General features: G+C 34.6%; 1 protein-coding gene across 1 annotated transcript in view; it reads left to right on the top strand.

Annotated features, from left to right (window-relative positions):
• The first annotated feature begins 700 nt into the window (after positions 1 to 700).
• LOC129748281 (uncharacterized) overlaps positions 701 to 8034 on the top strand; it is a 32747-nt gene continuing 25413 nt past the window's right edge. The window contains exons 1-2 of the mRNA XM_055742821.1: positions 701 to 942; positions 1003 to 1079. The gene's annotated coding sequence lies outside the window, so the exon portion shown is untranslated. The remainder of the gene's footprint in view (positions 943 to 1002; positions 1080 to 8034) is intronic.

The raw sequence follows: 8034 nt of genomic DNA, 5'->3' as shown, positions 1-8034 counted from the left end.
ACCAAAAAAAAACAAAATTGTTTAAAATTTGTCTATTCCATAGTAAATATCTTGCTTATGTCGGCTCCAAAAAAGGTAGCCATTTGCTCAGCAGCAGTAGCCAGCAATCGCTAAATTAATCACGAGGCGATCAAAAATTTGACAAAAAAACATCAAACTAGTGCAGAGATATGATCGCACGCCCTGAAACGTGTTAGACCAGAGAGCTAACCACTAGACCACCAGTGAACGCTTAAAGTAACGATGTTCAAACTGAAAGAGCTTGAAGCATTTTGATAGATAAATTCATCCCGGTGTCTTGGCGGATTTTCTGTTTGTCGGTCCCATCACAGCAAATGGCATTTCCTTAATGGTGGTTTTGAACAAGCAACGATACCACATGTTTTTTTTATCTTATGATCGGTACGTTTTTTTTATCTTATGATCGGTACGTTTTTTTTTATCTTATGATCGGTATTTTATCTTATGATCGGTATGTTTTTTTTTATTTAACTAGGAACTTAAATTTTGGAGTATGAAAACGGGAGCGTGTATTATGGCTTACCGGCAGCTGACAGCATTCGCGATGCTTCCACTTTGGTACACGGGTATTCACAAGTGCAAGTGAGATGACAATATTCTTATTGTCTTGCAAGCACCCAACGCTGATTCTAATGCAAATTTCGTCATCTCGTCGTTTAATCACCTCGCTCGAAGTGTACGCGTTCTCGTCGGCTCCGCGATTTTCGTTTTTTTTTAAAGTTGTGCATATTGTAATAACCAGTGAAACATATAGTGTTTTCGTTTATTGGCAGTGGCAACCTAGTTACCCACGAGTTTTGCCCTAACTGCTGTTATTATGTTCTGTGATTAATTCGAGTCCACTAGTTTAGCCCGAGATTTGAACCTCAAGCAGGGGGTTGCACCCCGTAAAAGTTGTCAGTGTTGGGGGTAAGAATAAGAGTGAGTATAGCAACCATATATTTGCATCGTCCCGGGTAACGATTCTGTTTGTTTATTCAGAAAAAGTTGTCCCGCGCGAGTGGAGATAAACGAAAACGGCAACAGTTTCTAATCGCGCTTGGTAACACATATTAAAGGTACGTGGGTTGTATTTGCTTTATGCGCTATTCTTATAATCGAATCAAACTACTATTTGAAGAATTTGAACCAAGTAAAAATTAGTACCCATACTTTGCCAACAACCTTCTAATACTATTTGAGCTATCCGGCATCAAATTCAGGTCAAAATAGAACTTTATGAACTACATTTTACCATTTTCAATAAATTTTTAAACTTCATAGTTTTCAAAGAAAAATACGAGGGGATGAGGCAAAATACAGTTTTTCGGGTACTTAACAAGTAATTTTACCCCACACTTGTTTTTTTAACATCGATTTTTTATTGTGGCAAAGCTGTGACACAAGACGATATTTTGGATTTCGGTACGATACATTTGTTCCGTAAAAACAAATTAAAATTGTGCTATTTTAAATGTAAGGTAAACGTACGAATATTAACATTTTTATTCGTTTTTGCGTAAGTTAACATTTTAAAAGTATAGGAGGCCTCAATCCACTAGCAGTGGGTCGTTATTTTTTGTTTATGTGTTATTCTTTTAATCAAATCAAACAACTTTCTTCACAATCAAGAAACCGAGGGAAAATGAGAAGGGGGAACTCGTCTATGGCCGGACACTGCCTACGGTCGGACAACATAGATTTTTCGAAAACACAATATCGTAATAATGTTTTAACATCATGAAAATAATGTAAATATGGTTTTTTTTGGCCAAGCTACCAGACAAGGCAATATGTAGGATTCCAATAGGATACATCTGCTCCGCGATTATTTTTAAAAATTGTGCTAATTGAAATAATTTCCAACCGTGCTTGGTAACACTTGTTAACAGTACGTGGGTCGTTTTTTTTTTGTTTATGTGCAATTTTTTAATCGAATCAAACTACTTTTTCACAGTTTGAAAACCGAGTGAAGATGAGTGGAAATACTCTGCTTATAGTTTTCGAAAATTATTATAATTTAATCACGCGTCCTTGTATTTTGCAAAGAAAGATTTTAAAATTTTCATATGCATCCTACTTAGAAGTTTTAAAGGCCAAGACGTTTTGAAATACTTGACTTGGTAAATAAAACAGCATACATTTAGGTAGTTCAGAGTAATTCGTTGTGGATCACTGATACATTTGGTATTAAATCTTTTTACAGTTGACATTTTATTGAATTTTTGAAGTGTACGTGTTTTTAAATTAATTCTGATTTAAAAATATTTATTGAATTTTAAAGAACCAAGCCTCAGTTGTGCAAAATTTTAAAGTACCCAAAATAGTTTAAATAACTCTGCTCGTAAACACTTCTTGTACGCATATGATTCTTCGATGAAGTTAATTGATTTAATCAAACTCAGGTCGTCATATTTATTGAACTTCAAGTGTATGCGTTTTTACATCTGCTTCGCTATTCGAAAAATAAAATGAATCGAAATTGTGGCAAATGGTGAAGTCATGTTGATTTTTCATGAAGGATAGCCTGTACAACTTGGCTTAAACATAATTTTGAAAGGTCCTGATTCCCAGTCGAAGCAGTTTTCTGTGCAACCCCTTTTTATCGACGGCTGATTGGAAAAATTCTTATTGGAAGGCTGTTGCTATTTTTAACTTGGCTTGGTGGCTAAGGAGAAACCTCGTTGTCACTGTTTCTGCATAAGAGAGAATCGTAAGTTATCATCATCAAATCCGAATCTGTATTCTGAATTTCAATTTTAAAAAGCTTTTTCTGAGGGTTTGTTTGTTTGTTTGTCTTCATTTAGCTCAGCCGTTTTAACAGGTAGAGAGCTGAAATGAGACATGGATGCTCATTAGGACCAGCAATAAATAATAATGATTTCAGATTTTTGGATAACTCCTTCAGGAGAGGGTCGTCCATACAGAACAAATACGGTTTTCGCGTTTTTGGTGTGATTTTTGGTAGGATTGATCTGAAACTTTGTACATGGGGGATTTTAGAAACAAAGCAATTGATTACAAGTACATATTGAATATTACGATGGGGTCGGCAAAGGGGGTCGTTCGAACTTTACACTGTTTTTGCAATATTTACGTTGTTAATAGTTATATTAAGAAAAAAATTTGTACATAGCAATTGTGAGACTCGAACAACCGATTTTATTAGTCAAATTTAGGGTACGGGGCCGGCAAAAGATGTCGTCTATATTACCTACCTGTTCACTGCGATATCGACGTTATTATGCATTGGATTGTGATGAAAATTTGCTTAAGGGACTGATTCCATGTATTAAAATTTGGATTAAGAGTCGAACGAAGCTTGTTTTTAAAGATAATCTAGAATGTTTCGCTTTTTTCGTGAAGTATCCCGCTTTTTCCTGAAACTATCTGGCTAGTTTAAGTTGTTATAAATTGGATTGATAAAAAAATTTTACACAATGGAGTTTTGAGGAGTTTTTTGTGATGTTGACTTCATTATGCTTCGGATTGAAAACAAATTTAACACATGGGAGTTCTGAAGAACGGCCAATCGATATCAGGTATCAAATTTTCAGTTACGTGTCTGTAAAAGAATTCGTCCATATCAACTGTTGCCTGTTTTGGAGCCTTAGACGTTTTATACTATTTTTATGAAATTTTTAAAGTTTTGTGATATGAATGTTTTATGCAATATTATCGAGAAAAAGCATTGTATTCAATAAATATGCAATCGCAAACTCATGTTAACATAATCATGGTTGGAGCTAGTAGACTAAATAAAGGAAAAAAAAAATAGACGGCTTACAAAACTCATCTCCAAATATATTCCCAGTCGAAGCAGTTTACTGTGCAACCCCTTTTTATCGACGCCGGGTTGGAAAATTTCTTATTGGAAGGCTGTTGCTATTTTTATATTGGATTGGTGGCGGAGGACAAACGTAATAGTCACCATTTGCTGCATTGCAAAATTAACAAATAGAGAAATCCATGAGAGAGTATCGTAAATTACAATAACATTGTTGCTATGAAGCAATTTCTGAGTCCAAGTTCTTAATATGAATTTAAATTTTTAATCTGAATTCTGAGATTGAAATTTTATTGAATACCGAATTTAAGTTTGGGTCCTAAAAGACTTTCAATCATCCCTCCTCCCTCTCCAATGTCATGCCGATTGGGTGCCCTTTAAAGGGAAAGCTGTTTTAATTGTTGATTTTCCTTTAAGCCACCATTTGGATAATGTCAACAATAACAATGAATCTCATTTCTGTATTCTGATGGCGTGTTCGTAAACTGATTTTTTGAGTGATGCATCATTTTTTTTTTGTTAGATGTCAAAGCACCTTTCAATGTTTTTGCATGGAGTTTGTTTCATTTCCGCAAGCCAGCATCGTTAGAAAAAAATCACTTCGATAGAAAAAATCAATTAACGGACACGCCGTGAATCTGTTTCACGCAGCTGGCTCGATTTTTTTTACATTTGGAGTGTATTGAAAAACAGTTAAAGAGTTCTTTTTATTTATCATCTCTCTAATCTCTCCTGCACCTACCTTTAAAATAAGATCTCTCTGATCTGGGTAAAATTTTGATCTTATTTTGACATGAGATGACAATCGCTGTAGGAGCATACCGGGTGTGAGCCAAGATCTGGCATTTGAGCAGATGAAACTTTGGGGGATATGTCCCTCTAAACTTTTGCAACTAGTTCACTGGAAAGGTGGACTGGTTTGATTTTGTTTTTAACAATACCCTCCAATTATTATGGCAGAGTTCACCTATCGTGATTGTCCGCTATATGAACGCATTGTGCTGGTATTTTTATTAAACTTATTCAAGTTAAAAAAAATGTTTTATTATTCATTAGATTAAGATATTTTTGCCAAATATATATCACAATATGCAATTTGGATTTCAGTAGGATTCATCTGCTCCGCGCTGTTTTTGTGTTGTGCAAATTGCTACATCTAGTGAAGAATATTTTCCAACTTCGCTTGGTATTATTTATGTATATTACTAGCTGACCCGGTGTGCTTTGCTACCCCTTTCAAAATCGAATAATATTTTCAGATTTTTTTCAAATTTTTATTGTTTTGTTGGCATCATTTTAAGTCAAACTATAACATAATTCAGAAGCAACCGCTAAAAAATGAGAGCTGCAGCAGAAGTTTCGGATTGCAACACAAAAATAACTTAAACTAATATTCTGAATCTTGATCTATAAATTTTGATTAAAGATCTGATAATTTTCATCTGTTTCTTCAAGCTTTGCCCTTAAATAGGAGGATCACAAATTAATCGAACGCAAACAATCTAACTTATAAAATATGTTTGTTTTTGCTTGATATGTTCTGGATTTATGCTAAAAAAATGATAAGAGAGCCCCCCCATGTCCTCCTCTTCACCCCCTGTTGAATGGAGGTCGTGATCTTTATAATACCAATATTTTTTCGTTCCTAAAAATCCTATTATATCAAATATAGTTTCATTGGTTGATAAGTTTTCAAGCTTTACAACAAAATTTCTATGGAACCCCCTACTTTCTTCCCCTCTCTACACTGTAAAGCGTAAGGGTCTATAACAATCGTAGAAACATATCTCGTAACCAAGTACCTTTCCGTGCCATATTTATTCCATTTGTTGGCTTCGTTAGCATAAATTGAGAACATATGCTAACAAAATTGTATTGGGCTCCCCTCCCTCTTCCTATGTACCTACTCACTGAAAGGAGAATGGTGTGTCAGATAATCATTGAATGATACCAAAATGATTTTCCATGTTCAGTTATACTGAAAATTGTAAGGGAGATCCCCCTTTTCCCCCTTTTCATCCACCTTTTTGAAGGAGTAAGGGATCCCAAACCATAAAAGGAACCTTCCGCGGCCTCCAATACCCCCACCTGTCAAGTTTCACGTAAATCGGTTCAGTAGTTTCCGAGTCTATAGGGAACAGACAGAAAGACAGACAGACAGACAGAAATTCATTTTTATATATATAGATATTAAGTTTGTTAAAGTATAAGAGTCCCCGATTCAATAGAAGTGGGTCACTCTTATTACGAATTAAGTTTCAAAGTTCAGATTCGAAATTAAGATCCAGAGACAGAATTCATAACCCAGATCAAGAGTTCTTCATTGTAATTGGAATTTACCATTGAAAAGTATTCTGAGGAAAATCGTGTTCATTATCGTCTAAGTTCTAACTCATGATCAGGTTAAACTATTTTCATAAAGATATATTAGATTTTCTGAACATTTAACCATGAATTTCTTTGTAATTTAACATGAAAACGTGTGCCCTTTAATAAATCAAGATTATTCCTCGAAAACCGGGACAAATACTGAAAACCAGGACACCTGGCACTCCTGGATTCCACTGAACTGCTGTTTTGTACCAAAACAACAAATTTTTGAGTATGAAATTGGGAGCGTATATGATGGGTTACTGACAGCTGACAGCATTTGCGCTGGTCTCTCATAGGTATACGGGTATTCATGAGTGCAAGTGAGATGACTATATTATTTTTGTGTTGCTAGCGCCCAACGATGATTCTTATGAAAATCTTTAGGTAGCCATTTCAATTCCCTCGAAGTGTACGTGTACGTTTGTTGTGTTTAAAAGTTGTGTTGAAAAGTTGTGCAAATTAAAATATCTTGTGAAAGATAGTTTCCAACTTTGCTTGGTAACACTTAATAAAGGTACGTGGGTCGTTTTTTTTTGTTTATGCGCTATGGTTTTAACCAAATCATACCACTTTTATCGTAAATTGAAAACCAAGTGAAAATGAGAAAACCGTCAAGTCTCCATCTACCGCCCCGTTAAGCGATTTTTCAACTTCAAACATGTTTAATACGAAAAAGTTGGTAGATTTTTATTCGCTTTCTTTTCTAATAATCTCAAAACTGATCTACTTTCAATAAAAATTTAGTGGAATGCGAAAACCGTATAACTAACTAAACCTGGGGTTGTTCAACTGGACCTGCCCACTCGACTTTTCCGGTACCGGTAGTGTTTTTTTAAAGAAAAACTATCTTACAAGACGTAAATAGTTCTTTGTAGTATTGTCCATATATGGAGCTGTCAAAACTATACTTTGGATCTTGAGAGAATAAATTTTGTGAAGTTTTTCTCGCAAATTTTAACAAAGTGCGTTGGCTGACAAAATGATGATTCCCGGCAAACAGCCTCATGTAACCGATTACTTTCATCATTTTGTAACATAACCAAGCTAAATGCTACTTGCAATTTACACATTTGACCGCCTATCATTTAACGCTTAAAACAAACAACAATTATAGAAAAAATCGAAAATTTTCCGATGCGAAGCTATTTTATGAAAATAAAACTGTCGTTTTAAATCGATTTCAGGCCAAACATGAACTATATAGTAAACAAAAATCCTTTTCGAACCATACTAATGCTCAGTTCGCTAAGAGGCATCGAATTTAATAGTTTTTCCGGAAACGAAAAACAAAATATTTATATTTCAGGCTATCGTTAGCATAATTTAGTGCTGTTTTTGGTCGAAAAATGATGCCAACACAGATTAGATGTCTTATTTATGGGGGAAACAGCTCAGTTTTTTTTAAATGCAAATAAAAGGGTGATATTGGGCGGTGAATGGCTACTTGAAGGTACATACTCTGCTAACAGTCTACGAAGATTATTATTATTTATTTTCACGTCTTTGATTCTTTTTCAACGATCTATTTGAGCCTTCCGGTGTTCAATTCAGGTTATGAACAAAATTGTTCGAATTTCAATAATTTTTTTGATTTTCAAGGAAAACGCAGTTTTTTCAAAATTTTCGGATACTTGTAGTAATTTTTCCACACATTTGTCTTTGTCCATTACAATTATGTTTTTTTGGCGGAGCTATCACACAAGGATTTTGGTAGGCCTCATCTGCTTCGCGAAAATTTTCCAAGCTGTGAAATTGCATTATCCAGTAAAGAATAGTTTTTAAACTTGATTGGGAACACTTATTAAAGGTACGTGGGAGTTGTTATTTTTGTTTATATGCTATTCTTTTAATCAGGTCACCGTTTTAATCACCTC

The sequence above is a fragment of the Uranotaenia lowii genome, chromosome 2 (assembly GCF_029784155.1).
Source record: "Uranotaenia lowii strain MFRU-FL chromosome 2, ASM2978415v1, whole genome shotgun sequence".
NCBI classification, from domain to species: Eukaryota; Metazoa; Arthropoda; class Insecta; order Diptera; family Culicidae; genus Uranotaenia; species Uranotaenia lowii.
The sequence above is the reverse complement of the archived record's forward strand: the minus strand, read 5'-3'. Positions and strand labels throughout refer to the sequence as shown.